Raw genomic sequence first — 13,102 nt, forward strand, 5'->3', positions numbered from 1 at the left:
AGATACACTGCATTTGGCAACCGAAATCATTCTAGTCGTGAGAGAAGGCCACCCCGTTAGGAGGCATTTCATGGCATTTGTGTCAGGATCACTCCTTTCCCTTCTCTCAGTCTCCTGGGAAGGTTAGTGAAACTCTGGAGCCAGCGAGACCTGGTTTCAACCTTGCCCTCCTCACACTGACCAGCTTCGGAACTTGGGCACATACTCCAAGCCTTGGTTTCTTATCTGTAATTGAAATAGTAAAATGTAAAATTATCGACGTTTTAATAAATAGTCGCACATCATCTCCAGTTTCCCTTCCTAGGAAGGAGAGAATCTTTGGGGTAATAACTTATTGTTCTGGTGAGTAGTATGTAAGCACTCTCCTCCTCTGAGTAATAAATACTGCAGCATTACTGTGAGTAGCTGTCCTCAGACTGTCCCCCCACTTGAAAGGCTGGGGGGACCCCATCTCTGGGCTGCACAAAGTTGAGGCCAGACCCTACCGTGGAAAAGGCAGCTTGTGTAGCCCCAACAGAGCCACCTGCCTGCCTCCCTTCCATCGACTCCTCTTTACACAGGAGACAGCTGATGGACAAGCACTTGTATGACTGAGTCTTCTTTCAATCTGATCTTATAGTGTGTTTCTCCCCTACCACCTCCCAGGCCCTTCATACAAATAGTTCCCCAGAACCCATAGGAGCCTGCCACACTGGGCCAGAGCAAAGCAATTTGCACCCTCCACACAGTCTCACCACTTAGCTCATCGGGCCATTTGAATCTGTGTATTCAAAGATGGCATTCTGGTGGTAAATTGTGACTTTTTTTTTGTTATATGAAATAAGAATAGAGTAACTGGCAGTAACCGCGTATGTGGTTGAGAGCCTGCTGTTTGCAAGATACCTCCAGCTACTTCTGCCCAGATTACTGATTACTACTTACCACAGACAGTGGTGGTGTGGCTTGGACGGTGCCAGGCCACTGAGGATTGCGGCATACCAGGTGGCCTCTTGACCACTCTCATTTCCTGGTTGTCTACAATGTCAACTGCAGCCAGAGAGCTGCTTAGCTGTAGGCGGCAGCATGTTTTATTTTGGCCTGGTGTGTCCTAGATGCTTCAGCTGGAAATTATAGCATCAATGTGTCATTCATTTAGGACAGTGGTTCTCAACTCAGTCTGCACATAAAAATCACTTATGAAGCTTTAAAAAAAATGACCTATGCCTGGCTCTGTGCCCTTCACCCCCAGGCTTCTGCTTTAGTTGTTCTTGGATGAGACTGGTCATGGTTACATTTTAAAAGTTATTCAGGTAAATCTAATGTGTAGGCTGGGGTCAGAGCTACTGATTGAAGAAGCCTGAAAAATATACAGCAAAATATGAATACTGGGTCTATCTGGGTGGTGAAGTTAAGTATAAATTCTGTTCTCTTTATTGTTGTTTTTGTTTGCTGTTTTCTAATCTTGAAAATATGAAAATGCTTGGTTTAGGGCTCAGTGAGAGCACTTTTTATAACTAGGGTTCAGCACAGCCATTCCAAATAATTCTCTGGCTGCATTAATCAGAGCATGGGATTTGGAAGGAGGGAGGTGACGGTCCTGCTTCTCAATGGTCAAGCTCAGATGGCTATAATGGCCATTAATTAAAATCATAAATGGAAAAAATACATAAAATATAAAAATGTTTAAATTACATATTAAAATCTTTTTCAAAAATGAAATCCCTGAGTTAAGTCAAACATGAAGTTAAATTTTTATTCTCATTTTTATTAAATTCAATCCCTACTTCGGAATACATTTGAGGTGAATTGTGGAAGTAACAATCAATGACTGTTCTCTTAAAAAAATAAATGGGATTAAAATAAACAACACCCATTCTGAATTTGGAAGAATTTAACATGGAATCATGATTTGAAGAGTTATTTTGGAGTTCTCCCTGCCCACAAATAGCTCCACCAGAACCCCTTTACATATCCTTTTCTTTTTCTTTTTGTTCCTTCTCCAAGTCTGGACCCCCTCCAGCCCACCATCCTGAGGCCCCATCTCTGCATAGACAGGAAGGATATGAGACCCCTTTCAGACAAAGACTTGGCTTAAAATCACTCCCAGGAGGTGCTCTATATGCTGGTGGCTTGATTTGACTTGCATAACTTTGGGGCATATGCCCACCAACTACAGACACGGAAGTTCTCCAGACTCCCCGAGGCAGGGGGGGCACTCCTTGGTGAGATATATTTAGGGACATTTTATGTAAAATTACACATCATTCCTAGTTGCTCAATTAACTACAAATGCCTCTCACATGCTTTCCTTTTTACTGGGCAACTCTCTGTCTCGTTATTAAAATCGACATCATCACTCCACAACAAAGATGTATCTAGTCCAAAATGCCAGGAGTGCTAATAATATGTGTAGAACTTTACTTATATTTTCTGAGCATTACTGTACTCACTTGTAAAATGGGAATAAAAATACCTTCAAAGTGTTTTGGGATCCTGGAAAATAGAAATGATCTACTCAAGACCATCCCCTGCCTAGTAAACAATAACACTAAACATAGGACCTAGGTTTCCTACTACATTACAATTGTGGCACCTGCTTCATCCTACGCTTCTCCTAATTGTACTCTGTTTCTGAGCATGGTAACTGTATTCTTTAACCCTCATTTTTTTCTGCTTGGGTTCCTCTCCTTTTCTGACCTCTAACACTGTCTTCTCTTGAGTCATCCTTTGGCCTTTCCTGTCTCCTGGTTCTACGAAAGGCCCAAGGGCTAGTGTCAGAGACTGATGTTCCTTTCTGCATTAATGAATCTTATGTATACAATAGAATAACTTTGGGGAGATAATTGTTTCTTAAAAATAATTTTTCTTATTGTTTTCTTATTGTTTTCTTAAAAATAATTTTTCTTATAGCTGCTCATTGTTAAAGTTTAAAAAAAGATAGCATCAGAGAAAATCAAAAGCACTCAATCTACAAACCTAGGAATATCTCTGCTATTACTTTCTTTTTTTCTATGCATATATTTTTTTCTTTCATTAAAAGGCATTATAATGTCAACACTATTCTGTAAACTTTTTTGTACTTAATACATTGAGGGCCTCTTTCTATCTTTAATGGCTCCATTGTAATCCACTGTATGAATGTATTAAAATTTGGGAGATACACTGGGAAAGCAAACTGGTATCAAACCTTTTAACACTTTGCTGAGGAGTAGAAACTACAGGGTGTCCCCAAAAATGTACACAAACTTTAACAGGTGATAGCTCAGTGCTGAAAATGAAATGCACTTGAATAAACACTGCCTTTATAATTATTCAAAGTGTGTGTATACATTTTGGGGGGAACACCCTATATTGGGGGGGGGGGTGGATAGCTGGTGAAGGGGAAGGAAATGCTGCAGGAAGGTTACTGTGCGAGCAGTAGCCCTGTGAGAAGAAAATAGGCCTGGAAAGGGGAAGGGGCAGGAGCAGAGGCTGGCTGGCTGTGAGACAAAGAAAATGTGTAGCTGACACTCTTCAAGTTACGTAGAACATCATAATGCAAGCAAGTAAGCATTGGCAAAATTTAAGAGCTGGATGTACCCTCTGTGTTTCCCTCCCAGACATCGAATTATTTCCTAAATAAATATTAAACTGTCAGCATACACTTGGCCTGATTAGTTAGCTTTGTTTGAAAAGCACCAGTGCCACCTGGTGACAGTAATTCAGAGTGCCCTGGCTCCTGAATTCCACCTTTTTTTCCTTTCAAATATTATTTTGAAAAAAAAATTCATGCATACAAAAGTTGAAAGAATACTAAAATAAATACGTCTATGCCATCAGTGATATTTCCCAATTGTTACTGTTTTGCTACAATGGCTTTGGCTCTTTCTATATGTGTCTATATGCTGCACCCTTCGAAAGTGAATTGTAGACACCAAGACACTCCAAAAGTTCTGCTGGCATTTCCTAAAAGATATTCTTTAGTTTACATAAACACAATACCATCGCCGTAGCTGAAAAATTAACCATGATTTTACATCATCAGATAATGTTCTTTATATATTCAAATTTCCCAAATTGCCACAAAAAAATGTTTTTATGTTTATAGTTTTTAATCCAAGATCTAATCAATACTTATGCTTTGCACTTGGTAGTTATGTTTCTAAGGTCTCTTCTAATCTAGAACAATTTTCACTACCTTTTTTTGTTTTTGTTTTGTTTTTTACTTCCCATAACATTGCCATTATTTAAGCATCCAGGCCAGTTAACTTATTGAATGTCTCAAATTCTGTACTTGTATGGCTATTACCCCCATAAGTGAATTCATAGTAAACATTTGGGCACGAATACTTCATAGGTGATTTTGTGTATACTTTATTACATCATTTCAGGTTACTCAATGTCAGGTTGTCCTAGTACTGGTGTTACTAAATTTGATCATATAGGTAAGGTCGTGACCACAAAATTTATCCTGTGTAATTAATGTCATGAGTGGGATGCAACTTTGAGGCTAAATGAATATCTTGACACCAACAAATTTTTACCCAAAGGTTTTAACATACATTGACAATCCTTACTTGAATCAGTTATTACACTGAGAATTACAAACTGATGATTTTCTGTCATTCTTTTGATATTTATTATTAAACAGAAATAAAAATAAATTTACCTAACTATAAATCAAACTGATAAAATAATGAAAGAGAAAATAATTGCAATTCAAATAGATTTTGACCAAGTACTCTATATATCCTTAGGCTTAATAACATATACTCTAAAGACAGAAAGAACTGAAAAAGGAATCTGAAACTTTACTTAATAGATATATTATTAATACCATACAGGGATTATAACTCAAAAATTTATTATGTAGCCCTAGCCAGTTTGGCTCAGTGGATAGAGTGTCGGCCTGCAAACTGAAAGGTCCCAGGTTCAATTCCGGTCAAGGGCACATGCCCGGGTTGTGGGCTCGATCCCCAGTGGGGGGCTTGCAGGAGACAGCCGATCAATGATTCTCTCTCATCATTGATATTTCTGTCTCTCTTTCCCTCTTCCTTCCTCTCTGAAATCAATAAAAATATTTTTTTAAATTTATTTTGTAATCTATATATATATAAAAGCCTAAACGACTGTTTGACCATTTGACTAGTAGTTATAACACGCACTGACCACCAAGGGGCAGATGCCCAACACACAGGCATAGACACCCAGAACAGACTGATGAATCTCAAAGGGAAGGGGTGTGGGGGGAGGGCAGGAAGAGATTAACCAAAGATCTTATATGCATACTAGAGGTCCAGTGCATGGATTCATGCACCGGTGGGGACCCTTGGCCTGGCCTGCACCCTCTCGCAGTCCAGGACCCCTTGGGGGATGTCAGACTGCCAGTTTCAGCCTGATCCCCACAGGCCAGGCCAAGGGACCCCACTGGTGCACTAATCCATGCACCGGCCCTCTGGTTATAGAATAAATCAAATAAGCAAATATAATAATGAAATTAGGAGCCAAGATTTTACCATAAAAGAGATATGCATATAAAATAAAATCAGGTATGAAAAATGCTATAATGTTTCATTTGAATTAGAAGTATCAATATTAATACTTATTATTTTCCTTATTATTTAAGGAAAATTACTTCTTAGTTCTGTCTACTAATCATTTAAACAAAGATAATCCAGTAGTAGCAATAGTATACCTAGTTCCCAGATCTTGGTTTCTCATGTTTACTAGCCATTTGTATATCTTCCTTTGTGAAGTGTTTGTTCAAATCTTTTGCCTATGTTTATTGGGTTGTTTGTGTTTTTTTATGATGAAATTGAACTCCTTTCTGTATACTAGATACAAATTCTTTATCAGATATATGTTCTGTGAATATTCTCTTCCATTATATGGCTATCTTATTTATTTTCTTCATAGTGTCTTTTTAAAAAAATATTTTTATTGACTTCAGAGAGGAGGGGAGAGGGAGAGAGAGATAGAAATATCAATGATGGGAGAGAATCATTGATCAGCTGCCTCTTGTATGCCCCCTACTGGGGATTGAGCCTGCAACCTGGACAGGTGCCCTGACCGAGAATCATACCATGACCTCCTGGTTCATAGGTTGACGTTCAACCACTGAGCCATGCCGGCTGAGCTTAATAGTGTCTTTTGATGAACAGTTTTTAATTATGATGAAGTCCAATTTATCCATTTTTTGGAAAAGTTTGTATTATTTCTTAAATATTTTGTGGAATGCACCAGTGAATTCACTTGAGTTTTAAATCAATGGCATAGGTTTTCGCCATAAGAAGCTAGTGAGCCAGGTCTGCATGGCTCAGTGGTTGAATGTCAACCTATGAACCAGGAGATCACAGTTTGATTCCCGGTCAGGGCACCTGCTTAGATTGCTGGCTCAATTCCCAGTAGGGAGCATACAGGAGGCAGCCGATCAATGATTCTCATCATTGATGTTTCTATCTCTCTCTCCCTCTCCCTTCCTCTCTGAAGTCAATAAAAATATTTTTTTTTTAAGAAAGAAGCTAGTGAGAGAAGGGCAAAGTAAACCTATAGCTGAGATCTGCAAACTCTTCCTGTAAAGGGCCAGATAATAAATATTTTAGGCTTTGTGGGCCATACACTCTCTGTTGCAACTATTCAATTCTATTACTATAGCCTGAAAGCAGACATAGACATTATCTATATATATAAAAGCCTAACTGTCCATCCAACTGTCCGACCGGTAGCTATGATGCACACTGACCACCAGAGGGTGGTGCAGAATGAAGGAAGGCTCCCACCAGCAGCCAGGGGAAGGAAGGCCCCGAACAGCCCTGATCGCTGGCCAGGCCTAGGGACCCTGCCCATGCACGAATTTCATGCACCGGGCCTCTAGTTTAAAAATAAACAGCACTATGAACCTGGCATCAACAAACCAACACTTGGCTTCCCCCAAGTGGGACACAGGCCCCACCACCACCCTGGAGCGACACCTCACCAAATCACAGCCAATGCTGCCAAGACCCCATGGCGCAAAATGTGGCCCACAGCCCAGCCCAGCCTGGAATCAGTCACTGTGGGCTCTGGGTAATGACGTCACGTAGCAACTCCCAGCTTCCTCTCCCTAGCAACTAGCCTCCTTGGAGTTTCTTCAGCTCAGGAACACAACTTGCTTTATAGCCAGGTGCAAACATTTTACACTTTAGCCAAATGTCTGTGAAGCATTTCCACATGCCTCATCTCATTTGATCCTCACAGAAGTCCTGGAGTAGGTAAATAGGAGACTCAGCAGAATCCTATTTTCTTTTCATTAGCCAGAAAACGGAGATTTAGAAAGTTTAGAACAGGGGTCCTCAAACTTTTTAAACAGGGGGCCAGTTCACTGTCCCTCAGACCATTGGAAGGCCGGACTATAGTTTTAAAAAAAAACTATGAACAAATTCCTATGCACATTGCACATATCTTATTTTGAAGTAAAAAAACAAAATGGGAACAAATACAATATTTGTATTTGCATGTGGCCCGCGGGCCGTAGTTTGAGGACCCCTGGTTTAGAAACTTGACCCGACTGAAAGAAGTAAGAAATGGTGGACCTTGAAAATGACTTCAGGTTTTCTCACTGCACAGAATATAGTCAAACACTGCTACAGTTAAATATTTTATCCTTTGTTCTCCCTGCGTGATCTACAATAATAATCTGCTTCGTGTTGATATTTACTACTGTGTTGCTGACAATTACCTAAAAGAGAAGTTGGGGTGCTTCACTGGGCTAGAAAAAGTTTAGCTAAATCAGAAAGCAGGTCTAATTAAGCAAATTTATCTATATATATAAAGCTCTTGCTGGTGCCAATCTCACCCATGTGTTTCAATCTGTCATTGTTGATCGTGAATTTGGTTGAAACTTCTATTATAGAGAAAAGGTGAATAGCGATGTTAAAATATTTCTTCTAATTAATTTCCTTTCAATGTGCATGAATCCATGCACCGGGCGTCTAATGTAAATATATGAGCATGGCTGTATTCCATAAATTGTTCTCCTTTTCTGAAATTAACATTTAAAGCTATTTTACTAGGACTATATCCCAAGAAACCAGAAACACCAATCAGAAAGGATATATGCACCCCTATGTTCATAGCAGCACAATTTACAATAGCTAAGATTTGGAAACAACCTAAGTGCCCATCAACAGATGAGTGGATTAAAAAACTGGTACATCTACACAATGGAATATTATGCCCCTATAAAAAAGGAGTTTTTACCATTTGCAACAGCATGGATGGAACTGGAGAGCATTATGCTAAGTGAAACAAGCCACTTGGAGAAAGATAAATATCACATGGTCTCATTCATATGTGGGATATAATGATCAACATAATTTGATGATCAAGAATAGATCCAGAGACAAATGGCAGGGAAGAGGGGGTTAGAGAGCAACCAAAGGACTTGTAAGCATGCATATTAACACAACCAATGGACACAGACACTGGGGTGGTGGGGGCTTGCCCGGGGTGGGAATGGCTGGGGGAAGGGGTGGGTCAAGTGGGGAAAAAGGAGACATATGTAAAATTTTAGACAATAAAAAAAGGAAAAATAAATAAATAAAGCTATTTTAGCTATAGTCCACCGATTTTGATATATTGTATTTTTGTTATTCAGTTTAATATATTTTCTCATTTTTTCTCTTTTGACTTACAGATTATTTACAAATGTGTCTTAATTCTTAAATATTTTCAGTTTTTAAATAAAAATTATTTATCTTCAATTTACTTACATTGATTGCAAATGTTAATTACAAATCTTTCCTGAAAATTGACCTAGCATATTTTGGATGATGATCAATGTGTAATCAATTTGAAATCAATGTTTATTCTGCAGTTTTTGGATTCAGTGCACTCTGAAAATATCCATTAAATCAAGGTGGTTTATGATCCTATTAAGATATACCACATTATTGACATTGTGTCTGTTTTTTTATAAATCACTGACAGAGGTATTTTAAAATACTCAGCTATGATTGTGGACTTGTCTATATCTTCGTTTAGTTCTGTCAGTTTTTGCTTCATGTATTTTTAAGCTCTATTTTTTGGCATATCCACACACAAATTAGATTTTCCTAATACTTCGATCCTTTTTTTCATTATGAAATGTTTCTTTTCTTTTGGTGATACTCTGTCTTATTGTCTACTTTATCTAATATCACTATAGCCACCCCTACATCTTTTTTTTAAATTATATTTTATTGATTTTTTTTTTTACAAAGAGGAAGGGAGAGGGATAGAGAGTTAGAAACATCGATGAGAGAGAAACATTGATCAGCTGCCTCCTGCACACTCCCCACTGGGGATGTGCCTGCAACCAAGGTACATGCCCTTGACCAGAATCAAACCTGGGACCCTTGAGTCCGTAGGCCGATGTTCTATCCACTGAGCCAAACCGGTTAGGGTGCCACCCCTACATCTTAATGCTTATAAAATGAATGGCATCCATTTTTTATTCCGCTAATTTCAACCTATATGTGTCTTTATTTTTAAAGTGCTTCTTGTAGATGGCATGTAGTTGGGCATTGTGAGAGTCTCCAGTCCGACAACCTCTGCCTTTTGATTGAAACATTTAATCCATTTATATTTGATGTATTATTGGTTTGGTTAAACTTACATCTATCATTTTGCTATTTGTTTTCTATTTGCCTCCTCTGATTCTTTTGAAATTGATAATATATTTTTAATCTAACATATCCAAAATACCATTTCTACATGTAATCAATATTTAAAAATATTAATGAGATACTTTACATTCATTCAACTTTATTGAGGTATAATTGATAAGTAAAATTGTAAGAAAATTAAAGTGTACAGTATGACAATTTGATATAAGAATTTCTACCATCTAGTTAATTAACACATTCATTATATTGCATATTTATCTTTTTTGGTGAAAAGTTACACTCTGTTATACAATACAGTTATCAATTATAGTCACCATGTTATACATTAGATCCTTAGACCTTATTCATTTTATAGCTGAGAGTTTGTATGCTTTTATGAACCTCTTTCTATTTTCCCCACCCACCAGGCCCTGGCAACAATTTTCTATTCTCTACTTCTATAAGTTTGACCTTTATTTTAAATTTCAAATATAATGCGACCAAAATGCAGGATTTGTCTTTCTCTGTCTGGATTATTTCACTTGGCATGATGCCCTCAAGGTCCATCTATGTGTCACAAATGGCAGGATTTCCTTCTTTCCTGTGGCTGAATAATGTTCCATTGTACGTATATTCTACACTTTCTTTTATCCATTAACTCACTGATGAAAACTTAGGTTATTTCCATATCTTGACTATGTGAATAATACTGCAATGAACATAGAGGTACAGATATCTCTTTGATTACCTGCTTTCATTTCCTTTGGATATATACCCAACAGTAGTATTGCTGGGTCATATGCTAGTCTTTTTGTTTGTTTGTTTGTTTGTTTGTTTGTTTGTTAATCCTCACCCAAGGATTTTTTTTCCATTGGTTCTTAGAGAGAGTGGAAAGGAGGGGGAGAAACAGTGAGAAACAACTGATGAGAGTGACACATCAATTGGTTGCCTCCCACACATGCCCCAACCATGGCCAGGAATCTAGCCTGCAACCAAGATATGTGCCCTTAACCAGAATTGAACCCGGGACTCTTCAGTCTGCAAGCCAACACTCTATCCACTGAGCCAAACCGGCCAGGGCTGGTAGTTCTATTTTTAATTTTTTGAGGAACCTCCATGCTGTTTCTACAGCAGCTGTATGTACTATTTTATAATCCTCAAAAAAAAAAAAAAAAAAAAGCACCACGGATCCCCTTTTCTCCACATTCTTGCCAATACTTGTTATCTCTCATCTTTTGGATTACAACCATTCTAACAGGTGTGATGTGATATCGCACTGTAATTTTTTAAAATATATTTTTATTGATTTCAGAGAGGAAGGGAGAGGGAGAGACAGAAACATCAATGATGAGAGAGAATCATTGATTGGCTGCCTCCTGCCTGCCCCCTACTATAGATTGAGTCCCCAACCCAGGCATGTGCCCTGACCAGAAATCAAACTGAGACCTCCTGGTACATAGGTTGACGCTCAACCATTTTGTGTATGGTATAAGTTTCATTATTTTGCATGTGGCTATCTAGTGTTTCCAACATCATTCATTTTTCCCCCATAGTATATGCCTGGCTCCTTTTTTATAAATTAATTGGCAATATAGGTATGGGTTTATTTCTGAGTTTCTTTTCTAGTCCATTGATCTGTGTCTCTTTTTATGTCAGTACCACACTGTTATGATTACTATAGCTTTTTAATATAGTCTGAAATCAGGAAGTGTGATGCCTCCAGTTTTGTTCTTCTTTCTGGAGATTACTTGGTTATTCAGTCTTTTGTAGTTCCATATGAATTTTAGATTTTTCTATTTATGTGAAAAATACCATTAGAATTTTAATAGGGATTACAATGAATTTGTAGATTGCTTTGGGTAGTATGAACATTTTAATGATATTACTTCTTCCAAACCATGAATATAAAATTTTTCCATTTACTTGTGTCTTCTGCAATTTCTTTCATCAATGTCATATAATTTTCAGTGTATAGATCTTTCACCACCCTGGTTAAATTTATTCCTAAGTATTTTATTCTGTTTGATGCAATTTTAAGTGGAAGTTTTAAAAATTTCTCTTTCTGATAGATCAATGTTAGTGTACACAACTGCTTTTTGTATATTGACTTCTTTTACCCTGAAACTTTATTAAATTCATTTATTGGTTCTAACAGCTTTTCGGTGGAGTCTCTAGGGGTTTTCTATATGTAATGTAGAAATGTCATCTGTGAATAAACAGTTTTACTCCTTTCTTTCCAATTTGGATGTCTTTTATTTGTTTTTCCTGCCTAATTTCTCTGGTTAGGACTTCTAGGATTATGTTGAATAAAAGTGGTGAGAGTGGGCATCCTTATCTTATTCCTGATTTAGAGGAAAAATAGCTTTTCACCATTGAATATGATGTTAATTGTGGGCTTGTCATATATGACCTTTATTATATTGAGCTACAGTCGCTCTATACACAATTTGTTGAGAGTTTTTTTATCATGGATGGATATTGAATTTTTTCAAATGCTTTGTCTGCCTCTGTTGAGGTAATCACACAGTTTTTATACTTTATATTGTTGATGTGATGTATCACATTGATTTGCAGATGTTGAACCATCCTTGCATTCCTGGAATAAATTCCATTCCATCATGGTGTATGATCCTTTTCATGTACTATTGAATTTGGTTTGCTAATATTTTCTTGAAAACTTTTACATCTAGGTTCACCAGGGTTATTAACCTGTAATTTTTTTTCTCATAGTGTCATTTTCTGATATTTGGTATCAGGGTAATGCTAGCCTTGTAAAATGAGTTTATAAGTGATTCATCCTCTTCAATTTTTTGGAAAAATGTTGAGAATTGCAATTAATTCGTCTTTAAATGTTTGGTAGAATTCACCAGTGAAGTCATCTGGTCCTGGACTTTTTTTTTGGGGGGGGGGGGTGGAGTAGGGGGATGTTTTGATTACTAATTTAGTCTCCTTGGTAGTAATTGGTCTGCTCAGATTTCCTATTCTTTATGATTCAGTCTTGGTATATTAAATGTTTCTACAAATGTATCCACTTCTTCTAGGTTGTCCAATTGTTTGGTATATAATTGTTCATAGATTACCTTCTGATTCTTTGTAGTTCTGTGGTATCAATTGAGATCTGCTTTATATATTTAGGTGCTTCTATGTTGGGTGCATAAACATTTACAAATGTTATATTCTCTTATTGTATTGACCCCTATATCATTATATGACCTTCTTTGTTTCTTATTACATTCTGTCTTGAAGTCTATTTTGGCTGATATAAGTATAACTAACTACCTTAGCTTTCTTTTGGTTTCCATTTGCATGTATTATCTTTTTCTATCCTGTTACTTTCCGTCTCTGTGCATCCTTAAAGCTGAAGAGAGTCTCTTGCTTTAGCTTTAACAATCATCTATTTGATGATGATTCACAAATATCTATTTAAGATATACCTCTTTCCCATAGAAAGCTTAAACTCAAAAATGACCAAAAATGAACTCAATTTGCCCTAGAAACTTGCCTTTTCTCTTATATTTCCT

The sequence above is a fragment of the Myotis lucifugus genome, unplaced genomic scaffold (assembly GCF_000147115.1).
Source record: "Myotis lucifugus unplaced genomic scaffold, Myoluc2.0 scaffold_53, whole genome shotgun sequence".
NCBI lineage: Eukaryota > Metazoa > Chordata > Mammalia > Chiroptera > Vespertilionidae > Myotis > Myotis lucifugus.